Source organism: Giraffa tippelskirchi, chromosome 13, assembly GCF_054371585.1.
Source record: "Giraffa tippelskirchi isolate mGirTip1 chromosome 13, T2T-mGirTip1v1.2.pri, whole genome shotgun sequence".
Lineage (NCBI taxonomy): Eukaryota > Metazoa > Chordata > Mammalia > Artiodactyla > Giraffidae > Giraffa > Giraffa tippelskirchi.
In genome coordinates, this window is record NC_137287.1 from 65,105,676 (window position 1) to 65,129,613 (window position 23,938).

Here is a 23,938-nt window from a genome sequence, read left to right on the forward strand (position 1 = left end):
CACAGTGCTGAGAGTATATATAGAACAAAATATTGTCCACCTTGTCCTTGTCTTTACTAGATTAATCCCAGTTATTTTATATTTGAATTTGTAGAGAGAAAAAAGATGAAGTTTACTGACCTTAGGATTAAACATTTATATTAAAATATATTCTTTCAATTTAGAACAAATATTTTATAAGAAGAGAGCATCAGTCTTAAATAAGATTCTTTAAAAATATGGGGCACTTTTTAGTCTAGAGATTATGTAATTTTTGTATTTATGAGAATTTAAATGATTATATTATTTTCAAGTGATTACTATATAGAGCTTAGAATGCACGTCAACCTTGAAATAAAATTTCATATACAGTGTAAGAGCCCTACAATCATATTCTCCTATTCCCCTTCTCTTAATCCTACATGCTGATTTTGTCATAGTTTTTACACCTATTTACATATGTCAAAATTATACAATGTATTGTTACTTCTTCTGCATTATCCTTTAAAGCAATTAAAATTGTGAAAAAAATCTATAAATTACCATTATGTTTACCCTTTCTACTACACTGTTTGTCTAGGTAGGTCTCAATTTCTACCTGACATCATATTTTTCTGTCTAAATAACTTTCTGGAACATTCCTTTAAACACAGGCCTGATGGCAGTAAGTTCTCTCAGCTTTTCTTTGCCTGAAAAAAGTGTTTATTTTACGTTTACTTTTTTAAATATTTTTGCTGAGTATCAAAGTCTTGTGTTGTGAGATTTCTCTGTCATTACTTTGAAATAGTTTCATTACTTTGACGAGTGAAGATGTCATTCTGTATTCTTAAAGGGTATATAGTTCCTAATTTGAAGAGCAGTGAAATTATCATCTTTGTTCCTCTCTGTGTAATGTATCTTTTGTTTATTTTTTCTGTTTGCTTCCAGATTTTTTTCTTTATCATTGAGTTTTAGCTGTTTGACTCTAATATGTGTAGGTATGTTTGAGGGAATTTATCCTTTTAGAGGTTCTTTGAGATTCATAGATTTGTGTCTTTTTTTTTTTTTCCCATAAATTTTAGAAAATTTTCTGGCCATTATCTCTTCATTCTCTTATTCTATCTCATTTTTCCTCTCTTCTTCTAAGACTCAAATTCCATATATGTTAGATCATTCGATATTATCCTGAAGTTTGCGCATGCTCTATTCTGTTTTGGGTTTTTACCCCAGTTTTTATCTCTGAGTTTCTCTTTGGGTAATTCTATTGTGTGTGTTAGTTTCTCAGTCATGTCTGACTCTTTGCAACTGCATGAACTGTAGCCTACCAGGCTACTCTGTCCATGAAATTCCCCAGGCAAGAATACTGGAGTGGATCGCCATTTCCTTCTCCAGGGGATCTTCCTGACCCAGGGATTGAACCTGGGTCTCCTGCATTGTAGGTAGAGCCACCAGAGAAGCCAATTTCTATTGTTGTACCTGCAAATTTATTTTCTCAGGTGTGCTTGGTTTGCTGATGATCCCATTGAAGGAATTCTCCATCTCTATCATTGTATGTTTTATTTTTAGTATTCTCATTTTATTAAAAACTTTCTTTTAGTCTGCTGAATCTTGCATTTGTTCATACATTATCAACATTTCCTGCAAGATTCTTATTAATTATCATTATTGTAAATTCTCTTTTCAGATTATTTTAACATCTTGGTCATTTTGAAACTGGATTTTCTGATTAACCTCAATTATGGATTAGCTCTTTTTGCTTTTTTGTCTGATAATTTTGTATAGAATGCTGGATATCACATGTAGACTGCTGCTGCTGCTGCCAAGTCGCTTCAGTCGTGTCCGACTCTGTGCGACCCCATAGACGGCAGCTCACCAGGCTCTCCCGTCCCTGGGATTCTCCAGGCAAGAACACTGGAGTGGGTTGCCATTTCCTTCTCCAATGCATGAAAGTGAAAAGGGAAAGTGAAGTCGCTCAGTCGTGTCCGACTATTAGCGACCCCATGGACTGCAGCCTACCAGGCTCTTCTGTCCATGGGATTTTCCAGGCAAGAGTACTGGAGTGGGGTGCCACTGCCTTCTCTGCACATGTAGACTAGCAGAGACTAAAGTAAATAGTATTTATGCCTGAAAATGAGCATGCCTCTTCTTTTGTCCTGCTTCTGTTGTGTAGGGTTGTTATTCTACTCAGGATTTTGGCTTGTTTGCTGCTCTCCTAACCTTTCTTTCCCCCACCTACCCACCCCTCCCAGCAGACTTCAAAGGCATATAGCAGTTAGTTATCATTACTTCATGCTTAGAATGGGAATGAAGGTGCCAGAAACTCTTTCTCAGTATTCTTGTTCCATCCTCATGGTCAACAATATCGCCATGATTTGCAAATATTTTCTGCCATTTTAGTGGTTGCCTTTTCACTTTCCAGATGGCATCCTTAGAAGCACAATTTTTTTTTAATTTTGATAAAATTAAATTCATTTATTTTTTGTCTTGTTCCTGCTTTTGGAGCAGTCAATATCTGATAATCTATTGCCAAATCTAAGGTCATGACGGTTTACCTCTATGTTTTCTTCCAAGACTTTTATAGCTTTAGTTTTTGTATTTCAATTAATCCATTTTGTGTAAATTATTGTATAGGATGTGAGGAAAGGGACCAAATCCATTTGCAAATAGATATTCAGTTGTCCTAGCCATTTTTATTGACAACATGATTGTTTTCCAGTTGAATAGTGTTGACACCCTTGTTGAAAAGCAGTTCACCATATATGGGTTTATAAATCATAGGTTTGTACCTGAACTCTGAATTTTATTCCATTGATCTGTCTATCCTTGGGCCAACACCACACTGTGTCACTTACTCAAATTTTGCCATAACTTCTGAAATAGGAAAGTATGCATCTTCTAACTGGTATTCTTTTCCAAAATTATTTTGGCTATAAACCTGGGTGACCAGAAATTCCATATGAATTTTGGAGTTAGCTTGTTAAATTCTATAAGGAAGTTAGCTGCAATTTTTATGATGATTGTGTTGCATCTGTAGATAAGTTTGGGGAGTTTTGCCATATAAAAATATTATGATCCATGAACAATGGATTTTTCCAATTATTACATTTTTTTTATTTTACCATTGCTTTATAGTTTTCAGAGTATAAGATTTATACTTCTTTTATTAAATTAATTCCTAAGTATTTTACTCTTTCTGACACTATCATAAAAGGATTTTTAAATTTTCATTTTGAATTGTTCACTGCAATATAAATAAAATTGATGTTTTTATATTGATCATGTCTTCTGCAAATGAAGGACAGGGAAGCCTGGCATGCTGCAGTCCATGGGGTCACAAAGAGTCAGACATGACTTAGTGACTGAACAACAACTTGTCTATTAGTTCTGATTGTTTCTTTTAGTTCATTTGTTTGTCTTATTATTTATTAGCTCTAATTCTTTTTAGTGAATTATTTAGGATTTTCTATAAATAAAGTTATGTCATCTACAAATAGAGATCGTTTTACTTTTTCTTCTCCAATCTGGATGGCTTTTATTTCTTTTGCCACCTAATTGTCCTTACTAAAACCTCCAGTACAATGTTGAATAGAAATAGTGAGGAAGGATATCTTTTTGTTTATCTGCTCTTGGAGGTATCCAGATTTTTAATCAGTAACTATGATGTTAGCTGTGATTTTTCAATACATGGCCTTTGTCAAGTTGAGCATGATCCCTTCTATTCCTAATTTGTTGAGTCCCTTTTTTTATCAAAAGTTATTAGATCTGTCAAATGCAGTTTCTACATCTAATGAGATGACTATGCGACTTTCATTTTTTATTACATTGATATAATGTACTGTTTTCAAAATAGTGAATCTGCCCTGCATTCCTGGGATAAATTCCATTTGGTCATAGTGTATACTTTTTTATGTTGGTAGATTTGGTTTGCTAGTAGTTTGTTGAAGGTTTTTGAACCTCTGTTCATAAGAGGTATTGGTCTGTATTTTTCTTTTCTTATAATGATATTGTCTGATTTTGTTGGCAGGGTAATACTGGCCTCATAGAAGGAGTTGGGAAGTGTTCGCTCCTCTTCTAATTTTCAGAATTTGTGAATAATTGTTTTCAACTTTTCTTTAAGTGTTTGGTAGAATCCCAGGGATGGCCAAGCCTGGTGGGCTGCCGTCTATGGGGTCGCACAAAGTCGGACACAACTGAAGCGACTTAGCAGCAGCAGCAGCAGCATTTAGTGGTAAAGTCATCTGGATCTGGACTTTTTTTTGTGTCGATTTTTAAAGAAACTATTTCCTTAGTCTCTTTATATTATAGGTCCAGTCAGATTGCCTTTTATTTTCTGGAGTCAATGTCAGTAGTTCATATATTTTTAGAAATTTTTTCATTTCATCTCAATTATCTAATTTGCTGGCATTCAAGTAAATATAGTATTCTTTTTAAATCCTTTTTATTTCTGTAGAACAATAATAATGTCCCCTCTTTGATTTCTGATTCGAGTAACTTGAGTCTTCTTTTTCCCTTGGTCAATCTAGCTAAAGATTTGTTAATTTTATTGACCTTTTCAAAGAACCAGCTTTTGGTTTTATTTTTCTCTATTGTTTGTAGATTCCCTGTTTCATTCATTTCTGCTCTAATCTTTATTATTTCTGCTTGCTTTAGGTTTAGTTTGTTTTTCTTTTTCAGTGTCTAAAGTTTAGGTTATTGATTTGCAATCGTTGTTTTTATGATAGACATTTACTACTATAAATTTATCTCTAACAACTGCTTTAGTTCCTCCAATAAGTTTCAGTACATTGTCTTAATTTTTACATATATCAAAATACTTTATTTCCTTTTTGAGTTCCTCTCTGACCCATTAGTTATTTAGGAGTTCCCCAATTTTTCCTGCTACTGATTTCTTATTCCATTGTGGCCAAAGAACATACTGTGTAATTTCTATCCCTCTAAAGTTGTTGAGGTTTGTTTTATAGCCTAGTATATGGTATACCATGGAGAATGTTCCACATACACTTAAGAAGAATGTATATTCTGTGTTATGTAGGAGTGCACTATAAATATCTGTTAGGTCTAGTTGGTCTATAGCATGGTTCAAATTTTCTATTGATCTTCTGTCCAGTCTTTCTATCCATTATTTAAAATAAGATATTCAAGCTCAGATTATTATTTTTAAATTGTCTATTTCTCCCTTAATTTCTATCACTATTGCTTTATATATGTTAAAGTGTCATTGAGTGCATATATAGTATCTTCCTGATGAACTGACTCTTTTATCAGTATATTAGTAAAACATTTCTCTTTATCTTTAGTATCATCTTTTATTTTAAAGTCTGTTTGATACCAGTATAGCCACTCCAGCTTTTTTGCAGTTGTTGTTTGTTTGATACATCTTTCTTATCTCTTTTTCTTTCAATCTATTTGCACTTTTGAATGGTCACTGTGGCAGTTATTTTAAGTCAAATTTTAAAACTCCTACCTTTTAATTGGAGAGTTTAATACATTTTTAATTCATTTGCATTTAATGTAATTACTGGTATGACAGATTTACAGCTTCCATTTTTCTGTTTGTTTTTTATATAGTATATGTCTTTTTTCTTCTTCTATTCCTCATTTGTGATTTTTTTAAACATTAAGTGAATATTTTCTAATGTAGCATTCTAAGTTCTCTAATGATTTTTTCATTACACTTTTTTAATTGGTTGTTTTTCTGATAGTTGTTCAGGGCTTACCATCTATATCTAAATATTATTCCTATACAGCTTTGTTATTTTTATATTCATTATGTCTGTTAATATTACAGACCCCAAAATACTTTGCTACAATTATTACTCTACAATCTAGTCCTTTCTTAACCCAAAATACCTTTACTTCCACTCACCTCCTTTATGCTGTTATTGGCACATTTCTCTATAAGTCCAAGAGTAGATTATGTACATATTTTATATAACTGCTTTTTAAATCATTTAAGATAAGGAAATAAAAATATGTACATCTATTTTCTTTTTTTTACAACTATATAATTATGTCTTCTGGTATTCCTTTTTTTCCTCATGTATTCAAATTACCATCTGAAATCACTAGGTTTTGGCTTGAAAAGGTACTGTAGGATTTCTTTCTGGAAAAACCTAGAAATAGATTTGCCAGAAATAGATTCTCTCAATTTTTTTTGGTAAAGTCTTTATTTGGACTTCATTTCTGAAAGATAGTTTTTCTGGGTAAAAGATTCTTGGTTGACAGTTTTTTCTTTCAGTACTTTGAATATGTTATGTCATTGTAATTGGTTTCCCTTGTTTCTACTTTATAGTAGAAACTTGATAGTCTGTTTTTAATCTTCTTGGGTGTCCTTTTTAAGTAATGAGCAGTTTTTCTCTTACTGCTTCCAAGATTTTCTCCTTGTCTTCAACTTTCATCATTTTTACTATTACATGTCTATTTCTGGCTCTCTTTGAGTTTATCTGTCTTGGAGTTCACTGACCTTCCTAAATGTGTATAATGTTTTTCAAGAAATATGGAGGGATGGTTGGATAGCATCACGGACTCGATGGACATGAGTTTGAGCAAGCTCTGGGAGTTGGTGATGGACAGGGAAGCCTGGTGCAGTCCATGGGGTGGCAATGAGTTGGACACAACTGAGTGACTGATCTAAACTGAACTCTGCATATAAGTTAAATAAGCAGGGTGACAATATGTAGCCTTGATGTACTCCTTTCCCAATTTAGAACTAAGTAGATACTGATATAATTAAGTAATTAGGAATGCAAGAGAAAGAACGAGATCTGGGAAGGACAACAATGAGTTTAGATTTAAACACATGAAATTTGAATAACCTAGATATCCCAGTAAAGAGTTTAATAAACAGTAGGTAATATGGGTTTCTAGCTCCAGGACAATGTGAAAATGAAAAGAGAAAATTTACATGCTATTTTTTTAATGAGTTATTTAGAGTTCATTTTTTAAATGCAGATAATACTAGTTACCTCATAAAGTCTTTAGTAGGCAATTAAATGAGATATACAGTGCCTCAATAAATGACAGTTCTGTTGCTATTCATTTTTTAAGTTATTTGGATTAACAGAAACTAATTAAATCATCCACTGGAAGTACATAATATATTTGAAGTTAAGGGAAAATCTAGGATTTAAAATTTGTGTTATTTTGCACTTTAAAAGTGCCTTCCCGTGTAGCATCAAACTTGTAAAGTCACTCTTTGAAGTAGGTATTATCATCTCAATTTTATAAGGCTTATGATTTAACCTATCTAAGATCAGCCACAAAGTATAGTTATGAAACTGATCTTGCATGCCTGGCTTCTGACTCTTGGCTTACATCTCTGCCATATCAGATCAGTCACTCAGTGGCTCAACATTCATCCTATTATTCTGGAACTTGCCCTGGACCTCAATAAAATAGCTCTATGAAATACTGTTGTTGGAAGGCAGCTCTGATAAACAAGCTTTTTGATCTTGAAAGCACATCAGTAGTTTATCACCACTATTAAAAAAAGAAAATCTAAAAGGGAGACAAAGGTTCATAATCTATAACTGAATTAAGCTGTCAAGTGCAAAGTTGAATTAAATATTTTGGAGATATAGGTGATGTTGATTTTTTTCAGGGTCAGTGTTGAAATTCTGATACTATTTGGAATTAAACCAATCACAATTTTAAGTTACTGTTATCTCTAAAAATTCAGCCACACAAATTCAGTGCTGTCTTGAATAACAGTTACTCTTACAGAAAAACACATATCTCATTAACTATATGCCATATGATAAAGTTTAAAATGAAGCAAAAAAATGCAATGACATTTTGTTTTTACCCTTTTATGCATTCAACTAAAATTTTTTCTTGTGTTTAAAAGATAGGTATCCCTGTTATATGAAGAAAGTTAAGCATAGGAACAATATTTTGTTACCAACTATATGATACAGCATTTTTTGAAAACCTACTCTTCAAGTGGCATGATTCACTACTATGTAAACAGTTTCATCATCTCTAGAATGGAGTTTATTTTGTACATGAATTAATAGTGGCATCTGGCAGTTTTCTGTCTTTCAGGAACCTCAAAGCATTTCCAAAGTGCTACGTCTACTATTGTAAGAACAATTTCTCCCCAAACTAGTTTCTTTTTTCAGTCTCATCTTCCAGAAGACAATATACCATGACACAGGATGATGGGAACTTAATTCTGTTCAGGCACATAACAGTTACAGCCCATGTAAAATAACAGCAATAGATATGAGAGTCATCTAAAAGGTATAATTATGCATTAAATGATCCAGTTTATGCTGGACATCTGCAGCATATCATTGTAATGAATCAAGAATGGGTAAATGTAAAAAATATTAAGTATGAGGATAAGCATGCTCTGTTTCTTTCTTTTTCTTTTTTTTCCCACCTTCTACTAAAAGAGAAAACAAACATCCTGGAAATATCAGTAAATTAAGAGAGGATTTATATAGAAGAGAAGCTTGAGTTTTCAGAGTTGTTATAAAACTAACCTTTAAGATAACTGATTCCAGCTAAAACTTTTATTGATAGGTCCAAAATGGAAAGAGTAAAGAGGGAAAAAATTATGATGAATAGAAGAAACAGAGAAAGAAAATGGAGACAAAGAGCATTTGGGGGAAATTTCAGGCTAGCTGTCATCCTTTGAGGAAAAGTTAAATGATCAAATATCATTCTAACATTGTGTCTACCAAGTCCTAGGAAAAACTATTAGGTATGCAAAAACATCTGGGGAAAACACTCCAATATAAGTCCCAAGATTATGTGCTCTTTATAAGCATATGTGTCCTCCCCAAAAGCATAACTATAATGGTAGAATTTCAGATGCTCTAGTATCCTCACAGAAAAGGAATATAAATCAATCAAGAACTACGGGGCACCTACTATACTCCCACACAGTTCCCGGTAACTGGGAATACAGAGATGAGTAATTCCTAGTCCCTGAATCCAGACTGTATGCACACCAACCAACCAACAATCAAAAACTATAGTAAACTACTAATAATATGAAAAAATTATCATCAGGACACAGAGAAATAAGTGCTTACCTCTTTAGCATAGAGGAAGCAGAAATGCAGAATAATAAACAGCCTCTCAGAGAAAGTGGCACTTAATGCTGACATTTGACAGATGAGTAGTTGTCTCCAGGTAGGCCTGGGGAAGAGGTTCTCTGTAAATTCTAGATACTCCTTGAAGTGCCTCATGTCACATCAAACACTTTTAAAACGTGCCCATGTCCATGTATGCTGTCGTGTCTCTTTGCAACCCCATGGTCTGTAGTCTGCCAGGCTCCTCTGCCCATGGGATTCTCTCAGACACTAAAGTGTACTTTATACATAATCATGTTAGTTGGACTGTATTTGAAGATGCTATAAGGCCACACTTTGTAGACAATGAATGAAATGTTTAATTCAATTTTGTGATTATTCTTTTATATATTTAGTATAATTTATTTTTCCCATTGACATTTTCTTAGACTCTTGGAAAACTTGTAGTCTCCAAGCACTCTTTCTGTGGTGCTTAATGGAAAATGATGACTAGGGAGAAGGCAGAGAAGTTACAAGATTCAATTCAGTTTGAACAGAGACTTTGAAAAGATGTATTTTGATTAGGAAAGCCTCTCCAATAGTAAGATCATTGATTAACCTTTTATACATGAATTCATTTCCATACTTGGAGAAGCCATTCTCTCTGCCTTGCAGTCAGATGTCATCAGCACAGTGCATCAGTAAAGGTTCACTCTGAGAATTCATTTCCAGGCTGACTCTGTGATCCTGGAGGAGTCCCTTAGCCTCCTCAGGCCCTTCCTCCCCCCTCCCCATTCATTTCATAAAGATATACTATAGTACTATAAATGTGATGTATTTGAAGTTTCATATAGAAGATTTCTACAGATGTGAGGCATTGTAGCAGCCACAATAAACAACCCAGTGCTTTCTAGCTAGCACTTTTCTTCTACTTCAGAAATGACAAAAATTCTTAAAATATTTTCTTCACTAGAAAAACAGTAATAAGAATTCTTCTTTACGAAAGCATTGAAACAGAGCTTTTCTAAAACAGAAAACACTTGAAAAATGTTGATTTTTCTGAATTATCATATGCAAAGTCATGCCTGACTAACGTATGAATGCTCTAGAGCATCAGTCAGTTGCTTGACCGCTCCTCCCCCTACCCCCCAGCAAGGTCTCCTTTTATTCATCGGATGGGTTTTTGAAATGTGATGCCAGGAAAATAAGCCTGCCCTGTGAAGAGAAGGGCAAGATGCTTGTGGAGCCTCCCCACCCGCTGGGTACCCTCATCTCCCTAGGGCCACAACTGCTGGCCCAGAAGGGGCCAAGTGGACCTCAGAATGAGATCTGGGTACCTGCTTCGTCGGAAACCCAGGACCTCTTGTTCTGTCTTCCTTGTGTATAATGGTGCACAAATACATTTGAAATTATCTTCACAAAGTGTCACAGAATAGGTGCTGCTCAGCATCTTTTGGCCTAACAGGAGTTCTGGCCGCGAATGAAGGGTTGAGCAGTTTTGGTCCTTCCAAAGGCCCAGGCATCGCCAGCTGCCTCGGGCCCTGCCAGCCTAGCCTTCACACAGCATCTCCATCACGACCTTCTTCAGGAGCCCACCCGCTAGCATGAGAAGCAGAATGCCTTGAAGCCACGGACATCTGGGCTCTTCGGGGTACTTTCTGCACTCAGAGTGCAGCTGGCCGTAGACGCGGAAGCAGACCAGCATCAGAGGAGGTAGGTGGTGAAGCGCATAGGGCGAGGCGTGAGCCCCAGGCTTGGAGGCGGATGTAGAACCGGAAGTAGCCCTGCGCCACAGCGTCGGCCCGGCCAGCTAAAATGGAGACGACCGGCAGGGACGTGAAGGCCTGGAAGCGCGCTTGGACTCTGCAGAGCATCCGCTCCTCTGTATGAGGCCCTCTGGCCTTCAACCCGTTTCTGAAGAGCTGAGCTACTTCTCCGCCACAAAGTCCACATGGCACAGCTCACAGTAGCTGGCAGTGGATGGGGTAAACCACCTTTCCGGACAGCTCTCCTGTACGGAACCTAGTAGGCCTGTGCAGCCTGCGGAGAGACTGCAAGCCCTCCCAATTCGCTCCCTCCTGGCAGATCCACTGAAGGGCCGATTGCTTGGCACGTTAAAGGCCTGGATACCGGCTGAGAGGAGCAAGCCACCCCTAGAAGTCAACAGCGGCACGTCCTGGGGTGGCCCGAGGCCCTTGGCCTCTGGGATCTCGGAAAACAGGGCTGCCGGAGCAGTTGCTTTTCCTCGTGGACACAGGGAGCCTCGTGTTTTCAAGGCCTGATGCCCATGGTCCCAGGAGCCTGACCCGCAGCCTGGCCAGTTGCCCACGCAGGGCACTCTTCTCATCCGGGTTCCCTCTGGCTGTGACTAGTCCCTAGCAATGCTCTGACTCTTCATCCTGCATCCGACCTGGGTAAGCCTGCATCACAATGCAGTATTGAAATGCTTGAGCTAATGCAGTAGCTTTCATAGTTGAAGCTGTTAGGAGTTGGGTTGGTGCTCTTCATGTTTCACGTGGGGAAAGATGGCTGATGTTGTTACCCTGGCAGATTGGTAAATATATAAAAACATAAGCTAAAAAATTTTTTAATGCATATACTAAATATTTTATGGAAAACTTCCACAATTGAAGTATGTCTTAATTTACACACATTTAATCAGCAACTTGTGCTAGGTGTTACAGCTCTTATAGCTCTGCTTTAGTAATCCTACAGAGATTGGAGAACTTTTTTCTTTTTAATTTCGTTATGTTGTTATTGTTGCTGTTATTAGGTGTGATCAATTATACAGTTATGTGCTTCAAAGACCAAAAAGCATTTAAAAGATATGTAGTCCTCTCCTATCTCTGTCCCCTAGCTGTCAAGTCTTCACCCCTGTCCCATCTTTCCAAGCCGTCCCCTAATTCTGCCACACACATATGCTCACCCACCCACCCAAGTAGACACCATTATTAATGTGGCATTAAACACTTTGGTTAAATAATTAGAATTTGCACCTTTAGTCACTTGTAGGAGAAAGCTGGTGCACATTTTTGTCAACTGAGAAAAAATAATTGCAGAAGAAAAGTCCCTGAGAAGTGAGGGAGGAAACGGATGTAGGGAACAAGGGGAAGGACCATGGTTTCATTAGAATCTATTACCTTAACAAATACTCCCCTGAGACAGAACTCGGGAGAATTTGGAGGACTATTTCAGTTAGCCTTGTGTGCCCATGGCCATAGTTTTTGTTTTTATAAGGAAGATCCAAAAACACTCTGAAAATTGATGGGATTGGGTTTATATCTTGTGAAATTTATGATACAAAATTTTCTCACAGGGTGTAATGTCAGAATTCTCTCACTACCTTTTTGTTTTGTATAGGAGGGAGAAGGAGTGCATAGATATTTATGAGGCTTTTATTCCTTTCTTTCCAATCAGTGGATATTTGGAAATAGTATGATAAGTTTGGTCACCTCTGTAAGTTAGGAAAAATTAACATGATTATCTTGCATTGACAAGTATGAAAATACATTGGTTTAGTGAGATTAACTGTTACGTATCAAGACAGATTCAGTATTAATATATAAAGGTAAAAAATATTTTTAGGTTTCTTTGGGATAAAGTACATATAAATTGCAGCATTTTTTAGTTATCAGAAAGACCTATTTAAACTTTTATTGATGGAGTTATTCTTGGTTTCAAAACCAGTGGTTTTGTTGTTGTTGAAGTATAGTTGATTTACAATGTTGTGTTTCTGATATACAGCAAAGTGATTCATATATATGTATATAAATTCTTTTTAATACTCTTCTCCATTATGGTTTATTATGAGATATTGAATGTAGCTCCCTGTGTTTTATAGTAGGACCTTGTTGTTTATTTTATATAGTAGTTTGTATTTGCTAATCTCAAACTCCTAATTTACCCCTTCCCCACCCCCTTTCCCCTTTGGTAAGTTTGTTTTCTGCCTGAGTCTGTTTATCTTTAGAGAATAAGTTCATTTGTGTCATTTTAGATTCCCCATGTAAGTGGTATCATACGTCTTTCTCTGACTAACTTAGGATGGTAATCTCTAGGTCCAGCCATGTTGCTGCAAATGGCACAATTTCGTTCATTTTTATGGCTATACTATTCCAGTGTATACATATACCACATCTTTTTATCCATTCATCTGTTGATGGACATTTAGGTTGTTTCCATGGCTTGGCTGTTGTGACTAAGGCTGCTGTGAACTTGTGGTGCATGTGTCTTTTCAAGTTAGTTTTTTTCATCTTTTCTTGATATATGCCCGGGATTTGGACTGCAGGTTCATATGGTAGCTGTAATTTTAGTTTTTTAAGGAAGCTCCATACTGTTTTCTGTAGTGGGTGCACCAAGTTACATTCCTGCCAAAGAGAGGGTTCCCTTTTCTCCACACCCTCTCCAGCATTTCAAATAAGTTTCTTTATTAATTACTCTTTATTGAGATATATAATGACATGAACCAGATGGCTACAGAGAAATAATTAACTTTCATCAAATTCTGGCACATGTGATTGAGAAGCTATCCCTTGAAATTTGAGAAGACAGCTACTTTATGAAATATCACATTAAAGTTTGCATCATAAAAGTGGAAATAGATTCAAAGATAAACTTTCTTAAACAGCCATTATGTCCCACAAGTGAAAAACATGTATGCGTTAGAACATAAATATCCAAGATCCATTATATTAATATATAAGGTCACATCACTCCTGCAGCCCTCCCCTAGAGGAAATGCAAGAGGTCACATTCAGAGCACCAGATTTTGTTACGTACACCTTATTTTATTTTACTTATTGAAGTATAGTCAATTTACACTGTTAATTACTACTGTACAGCTAACTGAGTTATGCAAATGTATACATTCATTTTGATATTATTTTTCATTATGGTTTATCATAGGATACTGAATCTAGTTCCCTATGCTATAACAAGTAGGACCTTGTTTATTTATTCTGTATATACCAGTTTGCTCTGCTAATCCTGCACTATGAATCCATCCCTCTCCCACCCCTCTCCCTTGGCAGCCACCAGTTATTCTCTGTGTCCTTGATTCTTTTTCTGTTTCATAGATAAGTTCATCTGTGTCCTGTTTTTAAATTCCACATATAAAAGATATCATGGTATTTGTCTTTCTCTTTCTGACTTAATTCACTTAGTATGATAATCTCTAGTTGCATCCGTGTTGCTGCAAATGGCATTTCATTCTTTTTATAGCTGAGTAGTATTCCATTGTATATATGTACCACATCTTCCTTATTCATGCCTCTGTTGATGGACATTTAGGTTCCTTCCATGTCTTGCCTATTGTAAATAGTGCTGCTATGAACATAGAGGTGCATGGATCTTTTTGAACTGCAGTTTTCTCTGGATATGTGCCCAGGAATGGAACTGTGCATCATATGGTAATCCTACTTTTAGTTTTCTGAGGAACCGCCATAGTGTTTTTCATAGGGGCTGCATCAACTTACATTCCCACCAGCTGTGTAGGAGGTTTCCCTTTGCTCCACATCCTCTCCAGCATTTCAAATCAATGTTTCCCATTCCAGCCAGAAAGCATTTATTGTTTGTATCTGCCCTAGCACCTGTCACAGAGCCTGGCACATACTTGGTGCCAAATAAACATTTGTTGATTGGCAGACTAATGATACTTTACAAAATTATTAGTTATTTTTCATTCGATATTTAGTATTGTCCAATACCTTAAGATGGTTTATTAAAATAAAGCTAGCTAAGCACCATTTCGTATTTGGTGCCTCATGTATGAAAATAATCCAAAATGGAAAATGTTACTAAAGCTGATTTTTCAGTTTTGTATTGTCTTAAATACACAATGCAATTAGAAAATTACAAAAACAAGCAATTAATAGCACTGCAAGAATGATTCTGTCCCATAAAACACTGCATGTTTCTTAGTTTGAGGTTTTTCACGCAAAAGTGGAGAATGGCTGAATCATACACTGAATCAGACTTACATTGTACTAACTCTCATTACAATTTCCTTTTCATGTTATCACATCCAGTCTTTATCACCTAAAACAACACTGCCATGTTACTGGTTTGAATTCCTTGTCCTGCTTTTATGGCCATCCATTGCCTGCTCTGTCTTCATGCAGCTGAGGCCTTCCCTCCTCCAGGAAGCCTTCCCTGCAGCACTCAGCTTGCAGTGAACCCTTTCCTCTGAACTCGTCTAGAAGCAATAACATTTATCACACACTTAACATTCTTTTGACATTATCAGCTGAAGTTCCTGTGGATACATTTGAGCATTCTGGTTAGGTTGATTTTAAGGGTAGATACAACCAGAGGTATGTCAGGTCAGTTCCTTTGCTCATCCCACCAGGAGGGATTAAGGGCCCAAATTCACAACTTTATTGCATACCTAGACAGTACAGGTCTTTGTGTATCTTTGTGTCCACATGAATGCTATGCATGATGCCTCATGTATAATACATTTTGAGCTTGTTATTTTGTTATAAACTTAATATAGGACATCCATCCCACTAAAGATTTAAGAATATTTGCCCAGTGATTTGATAGAGAGATGTTTATGTGAATGTACTTTCATATGGTGAAGAGATACTTGCTTTTTTCAAGGCTATTTGACAAGAGTCTGTTCATACATTTGACAATCTCATTACAACCAATTCCTTTGGCTAAACAAGTTCTGTGTTACTACAAACAGAAAAGAGGGGAGGAAACTTTAAAAATGTACAATTTTTTAAAGAAAGATGTATTATTTTTACCCCATGCCTATCCTTTCAACCTCAACTCAGGAAAAAAGCTGGATACACACATACACACATGTGCTGTGTGTGCTCTATCATGTCCAGCTCTTTGCGACTCCGTATACTGTCGCCCACCATGCTCCTTTGTCCATGGAGTTTTCCAGACAAGATTACTGGAGTGGATTGCCATTTCCTTCTCCAGGAGATCTTCCCAACACGGGGATCGAACCCACATCTCCTGCATTTGCAGGCAGATTCTTAACTGCTGAGCTACCAGGGAAGCCTCATTAACTCATTAGCCCCTATATTAGTTAGGGTTCTCCAGGTATATATTTCCTGTTGGTTCGTTTCATAGTATATATATTATTAGGAATTTGATCATGCAATTGTGGAGTCTTAAGAAGTCCCATGATTTGCTTTCTGCAACCTAGAAACTCAGGAAAAGTGGTGGTGTAATATAGTTTGAGTATGAAGGCCTGAGAAATAGGGGAACTGATGATATAAATCCCATTGCAAGAGAAGAAGATGAAAGGTGATGTTCCAGCTAAAATAGTGAGGCAAGAGGAAAGGTGAATTCCCCTTTCCTCTGCCTTTTGTTCTACTCAGGCCCTCTGTGGTTGAATGATGGCCACCCACATTGGGAGGACCATCTACTTCACTGAGTCTACCAATCCAAATGCTAATCTCATCCAGAAACACCCTCACAGCATACCCAGAGAGAATGTTTAATCTTGGCCCCTCGAAACAAGTGAAATTGACATGCAAAATTAACCATCGAAGTCCTTATAGATCTCAGAGGTAGATACATTATCCCTTTTCACAGTTAATGGTTTTATGGTCCAGAGTGGTTGAACAACTTGCTCAGAGTCATAGCTTATAAATGGTGGAGGCAAGATTCATACTCAACCTGGCTCTAGAACTTGTCTTCTAAACTGTAAGGCTTTAGCTACCTCTCAAGACATGTTCCATTGTAATACTGACAACAACAAATGACAGTATAGATACTCATTGATAAGGCTTGTGTGCTGAATTATTTTTCAGTGAGTTGAATGATTGTACTGAGCTAAATCCTTTCACTGTTTCCTGGTTCCTCTGGAGTAGCACACTCATGGAGGTAGCTGACCCTGGAACTGGAGGAGTCTTCTGTAGCGCTGGAGCATTTGGGTTTTGTGGTTATTTTTGTTGTTAAATCTCAGGCAGTTATTTATTAATAGCCTCTGTAGATGTTGAATGTTTATAGAGTGCTATTGCAATCTCAGTTGGCTTCAAAGTGTAATTGAAGGTACAGATGATTTCCTTCTTTTTCAACCTTGTCATAATGAAGAGAATCTTTACCTGCAAATAAAATAACTGAAATTTAATTATTATTTATTATAGGAAAGGAGAACATAGCACCAACTTTTTTTTCCTTTTTCCCTTTGAAATTCACCTCCTTCCTTTACTAGGGAGACAAAAGATTATTAGAAAACTCTTTTTTATGTGCAGTATTCCCTGGCTAACATTTTATAAATTAGAAATGTTTTGAATTTTTATTATGGCTTAGTAGGTTTTTAAATTAATTTTTATTGGATTATAGTTACTTTAAATGTTAGTTTCTGCTGTACAGCCAAATGAATCAGCTATATGTATACACATATCCTCACTTTCTTGAATTTCCTTTCATTTAGGTCACCACAGAGCACTGAGTTTCCTGTGCTATACATCTCATTAGTTATCTGTTTTATACATAGTATTAATAGTGTGTATATGTCAATCCCAATCTCCCAGTTTACCCCACCCCCATTGTTCCCCTTAGTGTCCATATGTTTGACCTCTCCGTCTATTTCCACTTCGTAAATAAGGTCATCTACACCATTTTTCTAGATTCCACATATATGTGTTAATATACGATGTTTGTTTTATTTATAACTGACTTCACTCTGTGTGACAATCTCTGAGTACATCCTTGTCTCTATAGATAACTAAATTTCTTCCTTTTTATGGCTGAGTGATACTCTGTTATATATGTGTACTGCATCTTCTTTACCCATTCCTCTATTGATGGACATTTAGGTTGCTTCTATGCCCTGTCTATTGTGTAGTGCTGCAGTGTTTATTGGGGTACAGGTGTGTTCCAAGGAGATCCAACCAGTCCATCCTAAAGGAGATCAGTCCTGGGTGTTCATTGGAAGGACTGATGTTGAAGCTGAAACTCCAATACTTTGGCCACCTGATGCTAAGAGCTGACTCATTGGAAAAGACCCTGATGCTGGGAAGGATTGAGGGCAGGAGGAGAAGGGGACGACAGAGGATAAGATGGCTGGATGGCATCACCAACTCAGTGGACATGGATTTGGGTAAACTCTGGGAGTTGGTGATGGACAGGGAGGCCTGGTGTGCTGCATGCGGTTCATGGGGTTGCAAAGAGTCAGACACGACTGAACGACTAAACTGAACTGAACTGAACAGGGAATATGCCCAGGAGTGGGATTGCTGGGTCATATGGTGATTCTAATTTTAGTTTTTTAAGGAATCTACATACTGTTGTCCAAAGTGAATGCACCAAGTTACAGTCCCACCATCAGTGCAGGCGGGTTCCCCTTTCTCCACACCCTCTCCAGTGTTTATTGTTTGTAGATTTTTTGATGATGGCCGTTCTGCCCTGTGATGTGTTCTAATTTCATTCTTGTACATGTAGCTGACTATTTTCCTAGGACCACTTATTGAAGACTATCTTCTTTCTGTTGTATATTCTTGCCTCCTTTGTCGTAGATGCATGTGTTTAACTTGGGGCTTTCTACCCCCCTTTCATTGATCTATATTTCCGTGTTTGTGCCAGTACCATGCTCTCATCTTTACTGTAGCTGTGTAGTATAATTTGAAATTAGGGAGTCTGATTTCCCCAGCTGTTTTTCGTTCTCAACATTGCTTTGGCTATATTTGGGGTCTTTTGTGTTTCCATACAAATTGTAAAAATTTTTGTTCTAGTTCTGTAAAAAATGCTGTTGGTAATTTAATAGGAATTGCATTGAACCTGTAGATTGCTTTGGGTTGTGTAGTCATTTTCACAGTATTGATTCTCCAAGTCCAAGAACATGGTGTATCTCTCCATCTGTGTCATCTTTGATTTCTTTCATCAGTATCTTACCGTTTTCTGCATATCAGTCTTTTGTCTCCTTAGGTTGGTTTACTCCTATTTTTGTCCCTTGTGGTGGTAAATGGGATTGTTTCATTAATTTCTCTTTCAGTCTTTTGTTGTTAATGTATAGGAATGCAAGAGATTTCTGTGTATTACTTTTGTATCCTGTGAGTTTAAATTAATCGATTAGCTCTAGTAGTTTTCTGGTGGCATCTTTTAGGTTTTTCTATATGTAGTGTCATGTTATCTGCAAACAGTGACAGTTTTACTTCTTTTCTAGTTTGGATTCCTTTTATTTCTTTTTTCCCTCTGATTGCTGTGGCTAGGGCTTCCAAACCTATGTTGAATAATAGTGGCAAGAGTGGACACCCTTGTCTTGTTCCTAATCTTAGAGGAAATGCTTTCAGTTTTTCACTATTGAGAATAATGTTTCCTGTGGGTTTGTCATATATGGCCTTTATTAAGTTGAGGTAGGGTCCCTATATGCCCACTTTCTGGAGAGTTTTTTTTTAATCGTAAATGGGTGTTGAATTTTTTCAAAAGTTTTTTCTGTATCTATTGAGATGATCATACGGTTTTTATTCTTCAATTTGTTAATATGGTGTATTACATTGATTCACTTGTTTATATTGAAGAATCTTTGCATCCTTGGGATAAATCCCAGTTGATCATAGTGTATGGTCCTTTTAATGTGTTGGATTCTTTTTGCTAGTATTTTGTTGAGGATTGGCTTAGTAGTTCTGGAGGAAGTATTTATGTTTTCTGTTTATTTTTCTGAGAGCATTTAGAAGAAGGAAATCCTTTAACTCTCCATTCTTTATGTTGTAACAGTTCATAAGCACTACAGTTTATTCTTTAGGTCTTCTTGTTAGTGTGAAGTTGGAAGCCTTATTATTTTAGGGACATTTTAAATGTTGCCGATTTTTCTCTCCTGATACCTTCTAAAACTTTCAGAGTTAAACTTTAACATTGTATTCCTGAAATTCAGTGAAAGTCACTTAGGATTTGGTCATCCCCACTAGAAACCTATTTAGTGATGTGTTTTCACTCTCATTACCTAATTTATTTGTAATTGTCAGGGGAAAAAAGAATCTGAATAATAAAATTTCCAGGGAATTTCATGGCCATCCAATGGTTAGGACGCCACGCTTCAACTGCAGGGGCGCACAGGTTTCGTCCCTGTTCGGGGAACTAAGATCCTGCAAGCCATGTCGTGCAGCCCAAAAAAATTTCTAGGAATTACTAATTTAAATATTTAAAAAGTATAGAAGTATGTATAGTTTACACAGGTTAACCACTTTTGGTTTCTTGGTTTCAGTAGAGATACATATTATGGAGTACTGAAATAATTAATATAACAGTTATGATCTATCTCATTTATAAGGCTTCTCCCTCTCATCTTAAATTCAACAAAACTTACTCAACATTTAATGAAAACCTTTAATATTTAACCCCATTCTCATTTGCTAAGACTGCAAAAGTAAAACCAACTATGTAAACAGCACTCAGATCAATATACAGAACATCAGCAGCCCTCCAGAAACCTCCCTCATAGTTTCTCATGATTCTCCCAGTCGTTACTTCTCCCTTCTCAAAGGTAAGTAACTATTCTTCATATCTCACACATGTGAGTTGTTATATTTTTTTAAATGAATAATAACTATGTGTTCTTTTGTGTCTTGCTTTTTTTCAAAATTGTATTTGGGAATTTCATTTTTTTTTGCATTTTGCTATTGTTAAGTATTAGCTATATGAATATTCCAATAATCTATCCATTCTACTGTTGATGGACATTTTGGTCTATTTCTAGTTTGAATAGTTTGGATTTATATGAATTATGCTGCTATGAACATTCTTGGACATGCCTCTTGGTAAACAAACATATATATGCTTTTTCTAGGTAAGTACCTAAGAATAGAAACATGCATGAGGATATATGAATGTGTAGTTTTAATACAAGCTGCCAGTTAGTTTTCCAAAGTTTCTGCATAAATTATCCCACCTGCAGGACAGATTCTGTTGCCCCACATCTTTTCCAACATTTGATATTGTCATTTTTAAATAGCAGTCATTATTGTATACCATGTGAGGTTTTAATTTGCATTTTCCTCATTTTTAATGAGGCCATGATCTTTCCTTATAATTTTTGGTAGTTTAATGCAATTCTTAATCATGTTGTTGCTGATTTTTCTATTGGATTGTCAGACTTACCAATTTGTAAAAATTGTTTGAATAGTCATTACATTCTCACTGTTGGTTATACATGTTACAAATACTTTCTCTACTCTCAGTAATCTTTTGATGAACAAAAATTCCTAATTTTAATGCAGTTCTTTCTCTTTTATGACTAGTGACTTTTGCATCTAATTTAAGAAATATATCTGTACTCTGATGTCTTGAATATTTTCTCCTATGTTATCTTCTAGACCTTGATTGTTTTAACGTTCACATTTAGCTCTCAAACCCACCATTTTATTTTTTTGTGATTTGGGTTAACAGTTGGGCTAGGTAGGGGGTAAGTTTCATCTGTATTTTCCAGTTGGTCTGCAGATTTATGACAAAACCTTTTCCCCACAGCTCTGGAGTGTTACTTCCATCATCAGTTACTAAATTATGGATTTATGTAACAACACTGATAAACACTGGAAAAATACAATTACGAAACAAGTTGCAGAATAACAAAGACTGAATTCATTTAAACACAGATTAAAACTTGCTATGAAAATGTTACCAATAGTAACATTTGGGGGGGGGGGGAGCACAGCTTTGATGAATCTGTGAAGGTTAAGGTAGTAATGACATTTGGGAAAGGATTTAACCCCTAGCCAGGAGCAGAAAGGGTGGTATAATAAGAGGCTCAAAGGGGACTTGGAAGGCACTTGCAAGTGTTCATTTTGTTATGATTGTTTTCATACATTGCAAATATTCAATATTTATGTATCTAGTTTTTAATAAAAATTTAAGTGGTGATTGGCAAATTAACCCAGGGAAACCAGTTTTAGTTTCATCTTATTCCTCTAAGTCCCTCTTCACACCTCTTCATTGTGTACCCTTTATGATTCTTAGTTTCTTGTAGCTTAGCTGCATATTTAGCAAGGTGTTTGTTATACTTTGCCCGGTGGTTCTAAGTTTTCTGTTGGGAGGCTTTCCAGGATATGTATTTTTCCACATCACAGGAATCTGAAACTAAAGCCCTCCCATGCACTCCTCTTACTTCTCTCCAATCCAGGCTCCAGTTCTTCCCCATCCTGTTGAAACTGTTTTTGTCCAAGATAAAATGTTTTCCACAGTTCCCAATTCTGCAGACTCTTTCTCTACTCAGTTCATTAAATTCAGTTCTCTACTGAATGCATTCAGAACAATTGAAAACTCCCTATATCTTGGTATCATTTCCTTTCTTTGCTGCTATGAAACCAAAACCTTTGAATTTTCTTACTACCTCACTGGACTTGTTTTTTTTTTCTGTCTATACAAACTTGATCAGTCCCATGGGTTTAACTCACCAATAGCTCCCAAATGGATATCTCCCAGTGCTGGTCTCTTATTTTAGGACAAGATTTCTATATTCTGTTGTTTATTAGACATCTCATTTGGCTCTCTAAGACATCTCACATGAATGTTTCAGAAATAGTTCTTGGTTTTCCACAACTCTCCTCAAACAAGTTGGTACCAGTGGAGACTGAATTCAGCTGCAAATGAAACTATTAATAAAAGTGACTTAAAATATGTTTTATTTCTCTTATGTGAAAGAGGTCTGAAGGTCTTCATTCAAAGCTGCTATGAAGGCTCCTTGTTCATCAGGTATGTTTTTGTTTCTGATTCACTATCTTGGCAGGTGCTTCTGTGTTTCAAATCATTTCATTATCGATGGTGGTCTTGGCATACCACCCATCATGTTCAGGTTTCAGAAGGAAGACAGGAAAAGATAAAAATGTGAAAAGGGAACATCACTTAGCTTGAAACAACCTCTCCAGAAATCTCCCATGTTATTTCCAATTATGTTTTGTTAGCCAGAACCCAGCCAGTGGGCACACACCTAGAATTAAGGAAAGGAAAGCAAAAATGTATTTCAGCTGGACCCATTTCCATCTTTAATATGAACCCTGTTGTTACCGCAGAAGGAGAGAATTGGAACTCTGTGGCGGGTAGAGGTCTCTTTCACACTTTGTCCTTCCATTCATGCCATCAAAGTAAAAGAACTATTCTCTAGTGATTCAAATTAAAAATTCTAGAGTCCTTAATTCTTCCCTACATCTAATCTGTCAGACAGTCCTCTTAGTTTTGTTTCCAAAGTAACATTTTGAACCTATTACTTTCTTTTCTTCTCCTCTGCTATCCCTTTAGTAAAAGCCATTGTCATCTCCTGGTAGCTGTATTATTGCAGTGAACTCATATCAAGTCTCTCTCCTTCCAGTTTTCATCACCCATCCTCTTTACAGCAGCCAGTGTGGTTTGCTTTGGTTTTATCTTTGTATATATTTATTTGGTTTTTTCTTAAATAAAGAAGCCGCATGGGCTTCCTACTTAAGAGTTTTCAGTGGCTTCCTATTGTACATAGAGTTTAAAAACTCAGCTTCTTAACAGTGGCCTGCTCGAGTATCTGTGTGTACCATTTCACTCTTTCATCACCTTTTCCAGGCACAGAATCTTCATGCACATCAAGTTCTTGCCACTTTAGGGCTTTGGTGTTATTAATTTTATTTGTTGTCTGTCTGTAGAACATAGGCTTTGTAAAGCCAGGAGCTTTCCAGAACTTTTCAGGCATCTTACCCACACCTGGAGCAAGATTTGCCTAACTCCTGGGAGTGCTCAGTATTATCGAATGAACAAATGTGCTTCATTTGTGAGGCTGTATAAAAGTTTTATTTATTTTGGCTTTTATACTATATTCAGAGTATTCCATAACAAAAATATGAATTGCTTTTGGGTGTTTAAATGGTTTATTTCAGTGACGTTAAATAATTTATAGTGTATAATTTGTAGTGTATAAGCATTAAATCTGAAATTAACTAGTTATACCTAATATTTTAGAGCAGCACTTAAAATATGTAAGATATGGACTAGGAACAACAGGGAAAAAATAAATCAGGCACTCATTGTAACCTCAGGAAGCT

At 36.3% G+C, this 23,938-nt stretch overlaps 3 long non-coding RNA genes across 42 annotated transcripts in view; 1 reads left to right on the forward strand and 2 right to left on the reverse strand.

Annotated features, from left to right (window-relative positions):
- The window catches only part of LOC145532861 (uncharacterized), a 26,492-nt gene extending 15,147 nt beyond the window's left edge, over positions 1-11,345 (reverse strand). For both annotated transcript variants that reach the window (XR_014073667.1, XR_014073669.1), the window contains exons 1-2: positions 10,316-11,345; positions 9,000-9,105 (exon numbers count right to left, since the gene is read on the reverse strand). This is a non-coding gene — a long non-coding RNA (uncharacterized LOC145532861). The remainder of the gene's footprint in view (positions 1-8,999; positions 9,106-10,315) is intronic.
- The window catches only part of LOC145532857 (uncharacterized), a 27,101-nt gene continuing 13,934 nt past the window's right edge, over positions 10,772-23,938 (forward strand). For 6 of the 39 annotated variants that reach the window (XR_014073650.1, XR_014073644.1, XR_014073635.1 and 3 more), the window contains exon 1: positions 11,448-11,532. This is a non-coding gene — a long non-coding RNA (uncharacterized LOC145532857). Of the gene's footprint in view, positions 11,393-11,447; positions 11,533-20,295; positions 20,422-20,634; positions 20,725-22,574; positions 22,626-23,938 lie in introns of those variants that run through there. The other 33 variants (XR_014073661.1, XR_014073653.1, XR_014073647.1 and 30 more) reach the window with 10 other exon arrangements.
- Positions 16,416-23,938, reverse strand: part of LOC145532860 (uncharacterized) — an 11,742-nt gene continuing 4,219 nt past the window's right edge. Inside the window, exons 3-4 of the long non-coding RNA XR_014073666.1 lie at positions 22,328-22,860; positions 16,416-17,041 (exon numbers count right to left, since the gene is read on the reverse strand). This is a non-coding gene — a long non-coding RNA (uncharacterized LOC145532860). The remainder of the gene's footprint in view (positions 17,042-22,327; positions 22,861-23,938) is intronic.